General features: G+C 30.8%; 1 protein-coding gene across 1 annotated transcript in view; it reads right to left on the reverse strand.

Moving 5' to 3' along the window:
- Positions 1–16,753, reverse strand: part of LOC107362312 (nephrin-like) — a 92,099-nt gene extending 75,346 nt beyond the window's left edge. The window contains exon 1 of the mRNA XM_015929348.3: positions 16,170–16,753. The gene's annotated coding sequence lies outside the window, so the exon portion shown is untranslated. The remainder of the gene's footprint in view (positions 1–16,169) is intronic.
- Positions 16,754–17,993: the final 1,240 nt, after the last annotated feature.

The following is a 17,993-nucleotide window of genomic DNA, read 5'->3' on the forward strand; positions in this document are numbered from 1 at the left end:
CATCAGTCATAAAGTTATCAACATTCAACTGGATTCGTATTTGATATTCATAATGAGAAACCTTGAGGCTTTTGTTTTTATCACTCACTTGATAAGTTTCAAGATTGAGGAAAGAAAATTGTTTCTGAAGAAGAGAAATGTTCAATTCGATTAGCTCATCTTCAATTCAAGAATAGTAACCATTGAAAATGTATTTATAACTTGCTTGATAATTATGATAATTTCCTTTCATCTTTTTCTCTTCATCTTCTTTTACCTTTTTCTGTATTGATTCAGTTTCTTCGAAAAGTTTATCCCTTTTAGTTTTTCTTTTCAATCCGATTGATCCATTGATTTAACCCGGAAAAGTGAATCACTTCAATTCAATGGTCATCAGTGGTCAAAACTCACATGGCTCTACGTGATCAGAGACAGTTGAACCTAATAAATAGCATTAGAAGCTTGATAAGATGATGTTTTTGTTGATGTTAATGTTGATCAAGATAAAGATGGTAAAGATGAAAAAAGTATGTCTCCAGCTTTGAGGAGAAAAGTCTTGAATATTTCAACTGTAATGGAAGAACATGAAATAACATGAAAAAGTTGGACAACTTTTCTTTCCTCTTTTTCTTCTTCTTACTTCTTTTTTCATTTCTCGACAAATAATATTATTTGCTTTGTGTATGGTTATAAATACAAAACTAATCAAATAGCTGTGCAAAAGGTTGTTGACAACTATTAAAAGGAGGTATAAAGTTATTACCATAATCATTGGACTTTCATTTGCTCAGCTCAACCTGGAAACATGGAGCATAAAAAATCTCTAAATCAATATCTGATCGAGGAAACAAGACCAATGTATTATTTAATTCACAAGCAATCAATTCAAATATATTCCCAATCAATTGATTGATCACTAATGAAAAGATAACATTGAATATATTGCAAACCAAATCAAATTAATAAACTCTTTTTGTCACGATTTCATCATTTGACTGTCGAGCAGTTGCCTTTTACGATGGCATTATGAAATTTGCAATCGCTGATCGAGTCAACTTCAAATCAATCATCGCTTGAAATTTCAATTGTTTTATGGTGCTTATCTTGGTGAAGAGTGTCCAGCAGCAAAACCATGTGCCAAAAACGCGAGATGAGACGATCAGCCATCTAGATTTTTTGAGTTACAGTTTTTTCTGGATTCTGAGACCCGTTCGATCATCTATTGTATTATTGTCGAAAGTATCGAGATGGTTAGATGATTGAACTGGCAAGGGAAAGCTTAATAGATAAATATAAACCTAGCTGTAGTCAAACATACAAATGACGATATCATCGTTTATCATGAAACTAAACCAGAAGATTTGTCGTCCTAATGTTCTCAAAATTCTAAAGTTATGAAGAGTTGGAATGGTTGACATTGCGATCGAACGCTCTTGATCTACGCTTTACATCAGTTTGATCTCCATAAATACCCAGTTACCTTATGCTACCAGTTGCTTTAATCATATCAGCCAACTGGCAACTATATTTGTAAAAACTTGCACTTATTCTATCACCAGATATTGCTGAAATTCTTGACCGTTAAAGCACAATCGTTAAGGAGCAAGGCAAACTAAACAACCTTTTGATTAGACCTTTCATGATTTTTTCGGTGCCTTCTTTCATAAAACCAAGCACACATAGAGGGTCACTCACACATATGCATTTGAAAAATTCGAGAGCTACTGGCACTTTTCGCCTTTTTAGCGAACGAAGCTCGTAGAAGTGCGGAAGAAATAAATCTATTGATCCAATTTGATGCCAGACAATTATTTATGCCTTGTCTCGAGTCTTAGATGCATATTCTTGTGTGTTTATTGGGCCATTTTACTAATTTGGAAACATCAAGAAATGAACTTCTTCACACCTCTTTGCTCTTCTGTAGATGGTCTTACACTGGATCCTTAGCTCGCATTCAATGTAAACACTAGATAATCAATAATTGATCGCCGTTTAGATTCAACAACCCATCAGATAAACCTTTAGACTTGAATATTGATTTCATGATAAACTAAACTCCTAAATCTTTCGATTTGAAAACCTCACAGTCGCTTATGTTTGTCGCTGAGTCAACACTTTATCTAGTTGAAGTTTTTCACAATAAATCTTACCTACCTCAGTTATCTCATCTATCAGAGTCCAGTGTATTAGCTTAACCAGTAAATATTATCATGAAATCATATTATTCCATCAATATTGGATGAATTGAAAAGATTCAGTTGTTTCCCATTCTTCAATGGTTTTCATTGGTAATGAAATTTACTTGATAACAACACATAATCATTTATCATTACAACTTTTCTTCCCTTCCACCTTTGCTTATTGTATAATAATAAGCGTTAATCAATCATCAAGGGTGTTAACAGTTTAACATGTTGTGGACCAACAAAAAAGTTTAATGGTCAACCATAATTTAATTTTCATTTTAGTGGTCATTTTTTCTTTGCTGTTTTTTGTTTTGTTTTCAAAGGTTGACAGTAACTTTGAGTCAGCCAACAATTGCATTTACAATTAGCAGCAAAAGAAGAAATGATTTGATTGATGTTGAATGTAATCAAAAGAGCAAATAATATGTAATCTCAATCAATAGTCATGATCGATAGAAGAGAAAAAATTGTTGAAAAGACTGAGAAAATGCGATAATAAATTGGTTACCATGAAAGTCGAGGTAAGAATCATTATGTGCAAGGAAAAGGTAAATAGGTATTTGTATAATAATTGAACAAGAGAAGAGTTGTGATGAATGCAAGAATATTTCAAGATAATGTGACTGATGAGAAAAAGTTTCATGTAAAATATTTAAACAGCAAAGGAATGGTAGATTAAGTTGTCATTGAGTAATTTAACATCTTACAAAAAATGAACAGAACCGGAGATTTCAATGCTTTTTTCCAGCCATCAATGGGCTGTAAATGTTTATCAAGATAATGATTTTGATGATGCAAATAATGATGAGAAAAGAGAAAAAATCGAAAGATGAAAGTGTAGAGTAAAAAGGGATGAAAGGCACTCCAGGAATTGGAATGAGCATCTTTTTTCATCTTTTATCATTCCTCTTCTTCTCCATACAATCAACCATTGAATGTGATTTATGGTTCAACGCAACTAATGTTTAAAGAATGTATACGATAATCATGGCGATCAGGGTGATGATGATGATGATTATGATGAAAACAAGGTGATCATCGTTAGGAAAAAGAATGATGGTGAAGGAAAGAATAAAGTCAAAATCAGAAACAAGATTAAACTTGACGAAAAGTGAAGAGAGAGAAAAAAAAGTCATTACAGATTTATTCAATAAAATCAAAAGTAAATATGAAACTGTCAATTTTAAAATGAAACTCTCAAAGACAACATTTGGACTTTTGATGGTCAAGTGAAAAATGAAAAGGTTAATTGTAATGCTACATAATCTGTAAACTGTTAAGTGAAATGAAAATCATTTTGTCCATTGATGGTACACTTGACCATCAAGTTATCATAGAGTGAGGAACGATCAGTAAGGTCATTAGTAAAGTCAGTTGGAGACTTGAGTAGTTGTCCTCCAAAGGCTTTGATTGTTTCCCATCAATGATGCCTCATTCAATGGGCAAAGAGTCAGTCTTGATCGGTTCAATGTTGTCCTTTGCGAGTCAAAAGCCAATGACTTCAACAACTGTAAATGACACTTGGACTGCCTTTCAGTTGCTCTTTCAGTTTACCTTGATGATCCGATAAGATGTCCATGACTCTAATTAAAGCATATTCAGCATAATTAGTGTTGCATATTTTCGTCTAGTTAACATTTTAAATTCTCTTTAATTAATCAAAAATAATTTCTCTTTTTCTTCAATTTTTGTTCGCCTTCTCAACCATCTTTCTGGTTGTTTCATTAAATCTATTTTGATGCTTCCATTTGTTTCGCTTATTTTTCCATTAAACACGGCGCTTTTGTACAAACTTTATCTCATGTGGGTTTACATTTTAATTTTGGGCTCAACTTTTCTCTTTTCATTCAAATTCTATTTTTAGCAATTCAATGATTTAATCCAAGCCATTTCACCAAACTCTTCCTGAAGACACTTATTGTTGACTATCAAGTGCAATGAAACAAATATGATTCAATTGAACTTTAAAACTGTTGCTCTGTTTGACGATTTAACTCACTTGATTGACAATTAAAACCTTTTGATGGTTAAAAGGATAAAAGTGTATAAATACATCTTTGGCTTGAGATGAACATTTTGTCAAGTTTAATTGTTTAAGTTTTTCTGTTGATCAAACAATCAACTGAAAAGCTATCGGATTACCTTTGAAAATGAAAGGGAAAAAAGTGAAAGTTTGATGAACAGAAAGTGTCTTTTTTCTTGAACTGAAGAGACATTTAAATGAGAATGAAAATGTCGACAAAATTTACATTTATTTTTAAAATCATTTGCCAAATGAAAATGTTAACATAAATCATGAAGATTCTTAAGATTCTTCCAGATTCATCATCATGACAGAGGAAAAGATGAGGAAAGAAAAGAAGGGAAACGAGAAAAGTTTGAACCATTTTCTTGCTTCTTTTTTCTCCTTCTCTCCAGCAAACAATTGTTTACTTGACTTTTAAACAAGGCTAATGAGTTGTTCAACAGACAAATAAGGATGATCAAGATGAAGCTGATGATGAAGTTGATGATGAAGCTGATGAAGATAATGATGATAAAGTAGAAAGATGAAGTGAAAAAAAGGTTGGAATAAAAGAGCAACAAAGTAAACACAAATAAAGAAGATGGAGAAGAAAAAACAAACAAATTGTCAAAAAATTGTGAGTCTCTTTAAGTCAACCTTCAGTTTGAAGATGAAAAGTTCTGTAAATCATAAACAACAGATTTAAACTTGAAATTTATCAGAGAAATTATTTTTGCAAAAATTCTGAAAAAGAGAAAAATTTTTGCTCAACAATCAAGTATTCAAGTCGACATTTTCAGCCTTTTCATTAGAAACCATTTTCATGATAAAAATTCATTTTCATTATCTAAAGATACTCATAATGATGTTAATGAAGCAAATCAAGAAAAGTTCAACTTTGAAGTTTTTTTCTTCAAATTTAAGTTTTCCAATTGGAGTTTATCATGAAATCAATTATTTAGTTTTTACTCCAAATTCTTAGTTCAAGTTTCATGATGGGGTTCAGTCTATTATGCACGTAACAAGTTTAGGTGAAGCATTGGAGAACCATGAAAGTGATAATTTTTTAAATTAAACCTTTGATCTAACATGTAACAAGAATAAAGAAACGAACGAAAAAATTTGAAAAGAACAATCGTTTCATTATTCAACTCGAAATCAGCTTCTGTCAATGATATTGAAAGTGGAAAAAGATGTTTCGAAAACTTTTCTACTTCGAACTACTTTCGAACAAAAGTTTTCTTTTTCTACGGTCGGATTTCCATCCAATTTACACCTCATTTTTTCTTCATCATGACAATTCCATGAATGAAATTTTTCTGCAAGATTTTCCTTTTCCATTTTTTAGTACTGCTTTTCGCGTTTTTAAAAATCGATGAAAATTCGAGCAAAAATTTCAACCGAGATTCCATGCTTTTGTTTAAAATGAAAAGTGCAATAATTTAATTTACAATAAACATTTGAAGATGAAAAGAGGTCAGGAAAGCCATAAAAGTTGGTTTAAAGTGAAACGAGATGAAAGATTGAACAGATGAAAGATGAATCCAATCGGGATAATTTTTTAGATTAGATTAGTTTAATGATTAGTAAATACATGTTAACTTGATTAAGATGTTTGCACTTTTCTGGCTATAATTTGCGGTTTTATTGGTTCAAGTTTCAGGTTGAAATGATAAATCACGATTCCATCATTAGTTTGGAAAGTCATTTTTCAATTTTCCAATTATACCCATTATAAAGATATCATCGCCATCATCATTAACAGAAAGTTTATCGATAACAATTTGAGCCAACAAATTAAACTAATAAATTGTGTTCAATAACTCACAAAGATGAAACTCATGAAACTTGGCCATGGAAATGTTTCCCAATTTGGAATTTGGAATTTGCCAACTTAATTATTCATTGAAGTGTCCATTTGAAAGAAGCAAAAGTTGATTTTGTTCACTTTTTAATTTGAGTTGGAAACTTCATCTTATTTGAACTTGTTAAGCTTTGTTAAGTACAGTAAAGTCTGTTGCATGATAAAGTTATTGCTATTATCATGGGATTATTTTTGTTTTTCAACTCTTTAGAGAGTCTATTAATTTTACTTGCTTTTTTTGGGTTAAATTAACATTTCATTTGGTGACAGTTTATCTGATTTGATTCACTCATTTTCACGTTATTTACATATTTATAGCCATGGAAATGGTTAAATCAATAACAATTCGCAATTACATGAAACAGTTGAAATGGTTAATATCGAGTCAATTTGAGTTTCTTGGAAAACAAAATATTACTTGAAATCTTACGGTAAATTAAATGAAACTCTTGATTCAAAGCCTCCGGGTGAAAATAAATTATCTGTTCAAGTGAAAATGGAAACATTATTGACATGATTTGGAAAGCCATTAACTTTCGATAATTCAACTTTGTCACAATTTATATCATTTCAATTTGCGATTTCATTCAATTACAGGTTTTAACCATGATTAGTTCATTTGAAAAGATGAAAAGGGTTAATCGATTGGCAATATTGCTTCTTCACTGATGAGACAATCAGTTGAATGGTACATTTGAGTTGAGCCGATGAATCTGATAATTGCTAAAACTGAAGCAAATTGATTCCATAAATGGTTCAGTTTTATTCAGTTAACGAATAAAGTTGACTCAAAAAAAAATTTAATTGTACAAAAGATCCAATTTGAATTTCTATTTTTTATGCTTCCAGCAGGTTTAAGCAAATGATGTCATTAACTCGTAATCATACATAATTCAGTCAGAACTTTTTAGATGAATTTTTTTCTTTAAATTTTTTTCGAAAAAAATAATGATGAGTGAGATTAAAGTGAGGATTTTCCAGTCTGGTGACAATTAGGTCTAATTGTTCACCTTAATTTAGATTCTCATTTGGTTAATACTCGAGTTGATTGTGACTATGAGTTTTGAAATACGAGCTAGACTTGAAATGGTTTGATTGGAAAAAAATTTCATGGTTTCGACGAAATACAGAATCGTATTCCCAATGAATTTTGTTGAATTTTTCATCCATGGAATAGCAAGATTCCCATTCCCCTTGAAAAATTGCTTTTTGATTAATTCATGGATTAAGCTTGTTTCGAATAGAATAATCAAAGTTTTATGAAAAAATAAATCTTCATCGTTCCTCGTGGAATGGTGTGATTTATTGTAGATACTGGAATTTTGCATTTCGATAATTCCTGGAAAATGTATTTTGAAGTTTTACACAAGTCTTAACATTAGCATTCAAACATTGAAACCTTCAAAGCTTATTTTTCAATCAAACATTAATCCTCACAGACTTGCTGTGAATAATGAAAGGAGGCTGAGAAGGGAATGTTAGTCAACTTGACTGGTCAACTCTTCTAGGTTAAGTTGAAGGTCTAGCTCTGGGTTAAGGCGAACTCTTCAATTTTGTTTTTTATACTCGTTTTTCATTCCAATTTATCATTATTTTAACATCAATTACAAATGATTATCTGATTATTTTGGCTGTAAGTTGAATATTATGACAATATTAACTTTACAGCAAAACGAAATTGCATTAAAATGAAAAAAGTTTCCTTACATTGCTGGAGTGACTTTGGCGTTTAGAATCAATTTAAGGAATAAATCTTATTTCAATACAAAAAGCTTATTGAAAGGTGGACAAATATTAATTCCGATTGATAATACGCTTAACAATGTAATCAGCTTTGATAAATAAAACAATAAGTTTTCATGATAAACAGTAAACAAAGGCATTCAAATGGAATCCATTTTTATTGGCGAAGAAAAAAAGAGAAAACAAAATGCTCTTTATTTTCCTATTTTTAGCCCAAGATTAAGATAACGATTGCGATTTCATAGCATTTCATGGTTATAATCATGGTCAAGCCAATGTTGCCATAAAAGTGTATCAATGTACATAATGTAATAATAAAAAAAAGTATAAAAATCTTTTTTTATTATCACTGATCATCATGATAAGGCAATAATCTGCTGTCAATTTCATTTGGTTATTTTATCTCATTTCACCAAATATGAGTTTTATATAACACAACCTGTCAACGTGTAACTTTGACCAACAAAAAGCAGGCAAAAAAAGTAATCTTCAACTGACCACAACACTGTGATTTTGGACTCTCAATTTCAAACTAATCAACTTTGATGTTTGAGGTAAGGCAAAAAAGCAGTCAAAAACAGAAGAAGAAAAAAATGAATCTAAAAATATTGAAGTGATAATGAGAGTAATGAAGGGAATGAAAGGGCAAAATCAATTGACTGGCACATGATGAATAGCAGCTGTAAATGGATGTGAATTATATCAGATGTTGATAAAGTGAAATGATGTATAAAGGCTAAAGACGATAATCAAAAGTTGCAATTGAAATTGACATTAACAACTTGATTCGCTAGTTGATTGTAATAACTTGTCTTGAGCCAAACTTGTAACCAGATTATTTTACTTGTAATTTCAACTTCTGTCAAACTCATTTTCAACTGAAAATTGAAAAGACAGTTCAACTTGCTCTTTAGCCGTTTCTCATCTTCATCTTTGCTATTATTTACATTTATCGTCTTAATTTTTTTCCTTACTCCATCTTTGCCCTTGTGTGTTCCAATCATTTCAACTGTAAAATAACTTCTCTGCATTCTCGATCGTAAATAGTTGTAAAATTAAATTGGAATGAAAATGGATGAGAAACAAGATGGGAAAAGATGAGAGAAGCAAAGAGAGAAATGATGAAGAAAAGATGAGAAAAGGATGAAAAGTGAGATTAAATCAAGACTTGAAATTTTCTTAATGCTTCGTTAAATGAGCAAATTCAAATTGAACATTTAATTGACAGTCTTGCAATTCGCATTCATTTTACTTTTAACCAATTTATCCAACTTTATTGGATAAGACAAACAGAAAAATTCTGGTTAAATAGTGAATGAGATTTAATTACAATTGATTCAAATCAAATTAACCTTAATTGGAAATGATTTAAAACTTTCAATTTACTTTTTTTCCTAACAAGCAAAAGTGAAAATTGAAAATCTTTGAAAAAACTTTTCGGTTAATATGGAATGATTTGCTAATAACAAAAGCAATTCTCAAGTTTCAATTCATCTCCAGATATTCAATGTTAATCTGATTTTTGCTGTCAAAGTGTTAAGAAAATGTAATTTAATTATTCTCAATGAACCGTCATTGTTAATTAACTTGGAATGTTGAAAGTTGCATCGATAAAATTGAAGATATAATAAAATTAATAACTCAAATGGTCGACTGGGAGTGAAAAATGTTTTTTAATCATTGGCATCATTTTAATGACAATCAGAGTTTATCAAAGTTGCTATGATTTAAGAAGTGTAAAGAAAGAGATGAAAAAAGAGATGAAAAACTATCATGAAATGATAATTATCATTAGTTGAATGATATAATGATAACTATGAAAATATTAATATTCAGGTCAATGAAACTCTTTCTCTCTTCAATGAAACAAGATTGGGTGAAAGCCACAGAAAGTCAATAAATTATTAACAGGGAAAGTTGAGTAGGTTCCAGTTCTGTGGGTGGTTCAGTGACGAGGCGTTGGAAAAGTTGAGTTTGTTTTGTTTGCAATTTTTGCTTTTTTGTTACCTTTTCTTGTTGCTTTTTCATTTTCATTTTTTTTGCCTTTTCAACTTGTCCAAAGACTCGACCAGTGAACAATTGAAGGTAAACTTTGAGGGAAACTGATAGAGTTTAATATTAAATTATGATTATCATTAACTTGGTTCAGGTAAAAGGTAAAAAATGATTCATGGAAACGGTCAATTAGTTTGAATAAAATTCCTATGAGAATTGTGTTCATTCCAATGGAAATATTATCTTTATCTTTTTTTTGTATTTCATTTTGGTTCCACTTTTTGTTTCTCTTTTACTATCTTCTGTATTAATAACCATGATAATGAACATTTTCAACTTTCCGTTGCTTGTTTTCATCATGTTTTTTCTTCTTCTCTTCATTATTATTCAACATTTATTACTTATGTTCGTCTTCCATTTTCATGATAATTCAACTTTTGATACACTTTTTGGTTCCTGCTTTTAATCAAATCTATTGGTTTACATTTTTGGTCTTTACTTGAACACAATGTTTGGCAAGACAATCTGATGACAGTTTAATTCCTCAATTTCATGATAATTGGTCAAGTTTCAATGAACAAGCTTTAAATCGATTGTCCAGCTTCATCATGACCAGTACATTAAGGTTAATCATGTTTTCGTTGGATTATTCAACTGAATGACGAAAGTTAAAGACAAGAACAAAGTTGATTCAACTTTTCATCGTTTCCATTATTCAGATTGTAAAATGCAATTCTGTGTTTACAATGTTATCGATTGAAGCCCATGAAACGATAAATTATGTCAACAAGTTTTGCTTCAACTTTTTCAAGGCCATTAAACAGTTAATTTGAATAACCAGATTGACTCATTTCAATCAATAAATGGCATTAAAAAATGTTCATGCAAAGGTAAAGAAAAAAAAAGAAAAAAAAAGATTAAATTGGTTGAAAGAGTAATAATGAGCATGAGGTTGAAACCAATGGGCTATTAAAATTAAATTTATCATGCAAACACAATCATGATAATGGTGGTGTTGGTGGTGCAATTGTTAACTTGAAATAAAAGGGCAGCAAAGTTGCTCTCTCTTGCTTGCTTGTACAGTTTAACAATTTTTCACATTATGTTGATTCATGGTGTTATCATGGATCAACTTTTAAAGATTGAGATTTAAAAGCTAGATGGATGATGATGTTGCTGTTGTTGTTGATCATCAGAGTCATGTTAATGATAGTCTGTGTTACAGCCTTAAGGTTAACCTTTAAACTAATAGTCTGTTAGACCTTTGCAGTTATGTTAATTGGTTTGCGTGATTATTTTCAATCTTGCGCTTTTCCCTATTACATCCACTAATATTATGTATAAATGTGTGTTTATGTTTCACTTGGATTGTTGTTTAACCAAAGACTTTCCCTTTTTTATCAACTATTAAATCCGCCAAGTTAGCCTTTTGTCAGTTTCAAACTCGACATGAAAGTTTACTCAAAATTGAGTTGTTCATCTTTCAAGTGGACAATTTGTAATGACATGAAAGTAGCAGCAACATGACAAGACTATACCATGAGACCGATTTAGATTTGATATTCTCAATGCTTAAGGAACAGAAAATATGAAAGTGACCTTTATGACCACATAGTTGTCGCAATGAAACTGATCTTGGATGAACTCGAAATTTCGTTTTTACAGTTTATTGATGAAGGGTCTAAAATAGCGTCTAAACATCATCACTGCCAAACTTCAGGTTCAAGAGTTTTTTAGGTTCTTTATGTTGAATGAATGCTCATTTGCTCAGTTGTCTTTCGAGTTTCTGGAAAATGGATTTTGATTTGAATTTGGATACGAATTGTATAAGAATATAAAAGTCGAATTTTGGTTTCTTTGAGTTTGCTGTAATTATGGTAGTTGAAGAGTTTTCACATGAAAATCGATCTTTTTGTAATGAATTTACATTTATTTGTAAAATTGTACCTTTAATGGCATTTTGTCTAGTTTGGGTTAATGGTTGATACAAACATTAAAGTTACAGTTTATTTACACATTTTTTTACCAATATAAAAGGTTATAATGATTGTTATATTAACTTTTGTTATTATTTATTATATTGATCAATCCTATCCAATTAGGAAATCAATGATTGTTACCATTTGTGATTGTTGCTTTAGTCTGGTTATAAGTTTTAACATTGGATATGTCAATGTGTTAAAGTCAATAATAGTCTATTGTATCTAATCATGTTTCCTCTTGAAACTCTCATGGGAACAGGTTGAAAAGTCAAGGGTAGAAGTTGAATCTTGCTCGAGTATCAAATTGAGATGATCAACTTGAAACAATCATGCTGATGCACTCTCATCTTGAAACCTTTATCATCTAACTGTTTCACTCCTACTCTTTCATCTTCAAATTATCCATATTATATCATTCACAGAGAAAAATAAAATTGCCTTTCAAACCAAAAGATGAACACAAAGTAAGGAAACAAAAAATATCATCACATAAAGGCTAATGAACACCAGTTAATGGTCTTCAGCTGGCATTCAAGAAAAGGTAAAACACTAAAGAAAGTAAATGTTTCTTTGAAATGGACTCTAAGCAGTGTTAAGATAAGGCCAACTTTAGACCCAAAAGTAGCCTTCAAGTTAGCTTGAGTTACTGCAGACTTATCAATCTCTTGTCACAATAATAATGCAAAATAAACTGATGATATTGAACCTCAAGTAAGCAGGTTTAGGTTTGGTAAGAAATGTCAATTTCCAATGACATGAAGCTTCTATTAGGATAAAATAAACTTTAATCACGATAATCATGATTTCACTTTCATGTTACTCACTGAAATGAAAGCAAGCGCTCAAAATTCAAACTTTTTTCTGTGACCTCGGATCAATTACATCTTCCGTCAGCAAAAAGTGAGGCTCTAACTCTAAGGCTTTTAGTGAAAGTTTCATGTGAATATGTTTATTAATTTGAGAGCTAGAGCTTGTCGACAAAAATAAGGCCACTTGTATAACAAACTACTATGTATATTGAAAATTCAATTCGTCAGGCTATAGCCATAAGCATTTAGAACCGATCAAAAATTTAAACTGTTTAAAACTGTTTAAATGCCCCCCCGTCTGCAGTTAAATGACCTTACGGCCATAATATGCTACCCGAATGCTTTATAGAAAAAATCGTTTGTCAGTCAACACAACTATTAAATATATTTTTACGAATTTTCAGCACTTTATGTTTGCAAGAAATAATTGAAAAAATTTTTGACTTTAAAGCACGATCATGACTGATTGGCACATTTAACGGAACTTTTGATACAGCCAGACATAGTTTTTCGATGTCTTCTTTTGAAAAATTCGGTTTTTTTCAAATTGACGAGCGTCATTTTTTCATGAGAGCTAAGTACTCGATATCAAGAAAACGCACAATTTGATGCTAAATTATTAAACAAAGAATAACAAAGTTGAGCTTTCGTTGTTTCTAGACTCTTAAAGTCAATGGACAACCCGTTGTACTCATTGCGTACCTTTATGATGTCAGTCAACTTTTGAGTCATTTTTATCCCTGAATCAGCTTTTGTTTCAATTTTCAACTTATCAACATTGAATAAAAAACTGTTAATTGATTGAAATATCGACAGTTTTGTTCATGTTTTCACCTGTTCGCCTTTCCCTTGCTAATCCAATATAACTGTTGAACCATAAAAACACAACTGTAATTAACCATAATTATTTATACATTTATGATTAATATCTTGTTGATTTAAAAGTTGATCATTATAATTATTACTCCATGTTAACATGGTCCATAAAGTTTGCAACCTTTTCCCCAGTCTTTATCATTTTGCATCATTTTACCTTCCATTCCTCAACTGATCAATATTTTTTGATCGATAACACAATGTAAAAGTAATATTATTCATAATCACATGTAATTGTAGTTCAACTTTTACAATTGATAAATTGATATTGTTAAAGTGGTCCAGTTCAACTTGGACCATCCATTGTAACTCCAAAGGCAAAAGGTGAATCAAATCAAGTTTAATGTTCACTTTAATTAATCACATTCAGGGCTTTGATTGAAATTGAAAGGTTACCCAAAAATGAACTTTTTTCAAATTAATTTACTGTTCGCTGACAAATTGATTTCCAATACAAATTAATCAACTCAGGGAATGCAATTTAATCAAAACATTTTTCTTCTTTTCAATTTTTATTCTTCATCTTTGCTATTAATGATCATCTGATGATTGATAAAATATGCATTTAAATGTATTAATACAATTGAACGATTGTAAGCATTTGCATAACCATGTATGAGTATCTTATAAGTATTATGATGAACATTTTCATGAATAAATGGAAAGGAAGAAAAGTGAAAAAAATATCTTGAAAAGCAAGTTCGAGTAACAATAATAATTGTAATAATAATAGTAATGATAATATATCATTTGAAATGGCAAATGGTATTATTCAGAGTTACTTGAAACTCTTTTTTTTTCTTCTTCTTCTCTCTGTTCTGCTTCAACTTGAATGGTTGTTAAGTTACCTTATTTTTTTGGCTTGCTAAATGAGTTCGAGTTTTTGGTTTCATTCACCATTAAAATGACATGAAAATGTTCATTTTGTTTCAAGAAAATAATTAACACGATTCAAAATTTGCTCAAAATTTAATTGTCCAAGTTAGTCTCTTGTTTCATGTTCAAGAGTTTTGCTCGTAATTTTTTTACTGATTATGCAAATTAAAGAAAGAAAAGCAAAGATTGAAAAATGTTCGAGATGATAAATTGGATTGTTCATCAAGACAAGATGTGGCGAAGTTGAAAGTTAATCTGAAACGTTCGAAGATCGAACGTGATTTATCAAAAAATGTCAAGACTTGACTTTGCAAATCGACTGCATTTATGTGTCACTAGTGAATCTCAACTCGATAGTCAATGTCTCTGGAGAAACTTTTCCATGTCTCAAAACTTCTCATGGTTAAAGTTGATTTGAATCTAAAAACACTTGGAAATGTCTGTTTGATTCAAAAGTCCGCTTATCAATCTAAAATCACGACATTAAATGTTGCATCCAGAGTTCAACTTCAGCTGACTCAAAGTTGGCAAATAATCTTGGCTTTGCATTGCTTTTTTCCGGCAACAAATTAATCAGTTTCAAGTTGAAGGTTTGAAAACAATAGTAACAACTTTTATAAACAAAACTTGATTCAATTTTGAAAAACGTTGAACATTGAATCGATAATTGATTGGATAATTGATTAGCAAAACTATCAATAAAATTTGAATCATTTGAAAGGCAAACTGAATCAAGATTAACTGAAAAGCAAATCGTAGCAATAACAAGATTAAATTAAAGCAGAAGCCAAAAAGAAGTTAAAAGACAATAGCCAAATCGACCCAAGACTCAGAATAAAATGAACCATCAATCGAATGCTTATGCTGAGTAAAGTACTTAAAGGAAATCAGATCGAAACTCTCATTCCCTTTGAAGCTATGCAACAATTTCCTGGAGCCGCATGAGGACCACATGGGACTCAACTTTTCAGTTAGAACTTTTTATGCTGATTCCAATTCCAATGCTGAAAATTTATTTCGTTATCTGATTGTTGCCGAATCAATGCATACCGGAGAATTCGAGTTTCGAAAAGATTTCTAATTCTGTTGATATATGGCTCATTCTGAATCTTGGGCGAAAAGCCAACATTTTGACTGTTCTCTTTTGGTAATAACAAGATTAAACAATATGTTGATAATAATAATGGAGCAGCTTTTTTGGGTTTTATATTGTTATTACTGGAAATATTGATGGTTATGTTGAAGAGGAAGAGAAGAGATGAGATGAGGATCAATTGAACCAGCTAATCCGACAGATTGATCTGAATAAAGAGGAAACACACAATCTTGTTAACAGCAATTCCATTAACCATATTTATAAATATATAGATATTTATTTTTTTATCAATATTATTACAAGTAATAAATGTATTAGCAAAGTTGACGATGAATTTTGGACGGAAAAACTAATGATAATAAATATTTCAAGATAAACTTGAAAACTGTTTTCATTGTTAATGGCATTTCAAGTTGATTGTTTATTTGTATTGAAATTGTTGGCTAGTTTAGGGTGGAAAAGAAGGCGAAAAAGTAATCAAAATAAAAACATATTTAACTCAATCTCCAACTTTTCTGGTTCTTTGATTAACGTGATTATTTTGATTGTCAATTTTATTGGCAACTTTCATTGTGTGATCATTGATTATTACAAAGGATAGGAGCGGAAGGAAAATGAATTAGTGTTGACAATTAACTCGAGGAAACGATTGTTGGGATTGATTATAGATCAAGTGTTGAGCTTGATAATTGGTTAATCGATAATTGTTGGCTTGATCAACTTGCATGGAATGTTGAAAGGAAAATTTCGAGGTTTACCTTTTTTTGGAGGGAATTTCAATTTATCCAAATTTTCATCTCGACATTTTTGATCATTTGGATATTGATGTTTAATGGTAAATCCAAAGATAAAGATTGAAAGGTGAAATTGAAGACACAAAGGATTGACACAACACTTGAAGCCAAAAATGACTTGACTTGTTATTGATATTCACAGATAAACACAAAGGGCGAGTAATCCAATGAGTACAATCAGCTTTTCCAGCCAAAGTTCATAATCACAATGGACATGGAAATTGAAACACATAAAGTCACCTTTCTATTGTTGCTTGACACATGAACTAATGGTGAGAGTTGATTAGAGTAGAAACAAATTGACTGAGAAATAATTATCGAAGATGATTCAAGATCAAAGATGTTAAAGACGTAAACGAGTTTAAAAAAGTGGTTAAGATGGGAAAGGATTGATTATCCTCTAATGGTCAACTTTGTCTGTTGATGTTTTTGTTTTTTTTGTTTGCCTTCATTCAGACAGACTTACCGTTGTTTTGAGTTGAAGTTGAAATGAAAGTTGAAACTCGGTGGATTTGAGGAAGACTTGAGCGTGAGTTGAAAGTTGGAAGAAAGTGAAAGAAATGGAAGAAAGGATGAAAAGTATAATTTGATGAAAAAAATCAACATTCATTTTCATATCATCACGATTAACTTGTCTCCATCTATCGAGTAAAGTATCAACTCTAGTATTTCAAGCTTCAAGTTGAAACCGTTAGGTTAACCAATGTAAACATTTAGTCACTTTTCAACTTTCTCAATCAATACAATCAGTTGTGATTTCACCAAAGATTTTCAGTTTTCTTCTTTCTCTTCCTTATTATTCAACATTTTACTTTTGTTCATCTTCCATTTTCATTGTGATTATTCAACTTTTAGGTTACTACAGATACAGATATTTATGGTAAAGACTAACGACTGGGACGAGAGTCTTTATCATGACCCGAAGTCTTAACATGTCATCGACCGGGACACAACAAAGTTATCGATGGATATTTCTGTGTGAATTTTTAGCACGTCTCAATGGACAAAGTGAAGAAAAGAACTTTCAAGCAAATGAGAATCGCACATGTTGATCTGTTACCGATCACAATTTCGATAACTATCGATATCACCCAGTCTGATTACTAGCTCAATTTATTCAGAACTTGAAAGATTTTTTTCACCCAAATCTGGTTTGGTTCAGTTGGAAAGGCTAGAGAAATGTATTTTATCTAATGGCACAATCTTTCGATCAATTAACAAAAGCATCTTTTATGTTGGTTTTACATTAATTCAAATTTTGTACACTTTTCATGTGTGAAATGTAATGTAAGAAGTGACAAAATGAACACACTTTATTCAATTGATCCATTTTCAATGAATTTAGGCAAATAGATGAGACATTGAAATGGTAAAGACAATTGTTATTAACAGAAGTCTATTGTCCGTTGTTGTACCACCGGAAATTTAATGGTCCATATCATTTGTACAGCTTTATCATCAGTTTTTCATCCCTTTTTCATTATCATCAATTGAATATCAATTTTAAGGAATAAAGAAAAGAAGATAAAAGCAGAGAAAAGTCAGAGAAACAAGAGAAAGAAAAAAAATTAACTCGAATTGACTTCAAGTTATCAGGTTTCCTTAACATTGTAGACAATATGATACAATATTTGCTATTTATCTTTTCTCTTTTCATTTTCTTCTCTCTTTCCATTTTTCTCTCACTCTCTTTCTCTCTCTCTCTCTTTCTTCTTCCTCCCCTCATCATCCTCTTCTCATATACCAACTCCTACTCTCTACCTTTTCATTTTTTTGAACCCGAGTCTT

Source organism: Tetranychus urticae, chromosome 2 (assembly GCF_039701765.1).
Source record: "Tetranychus urticae isolate SD_2017Ah chromosome 2, NJAU_TeUrti_SD_1.0, whole genome shotgun sequence".
NCBI classification, from domain to species: Eukaryota; Metazoa; Arthropoda; class Arachnida; order Trombidiformes; family Tetranychidae; genus Tetranychus; species Tetranychus urticae.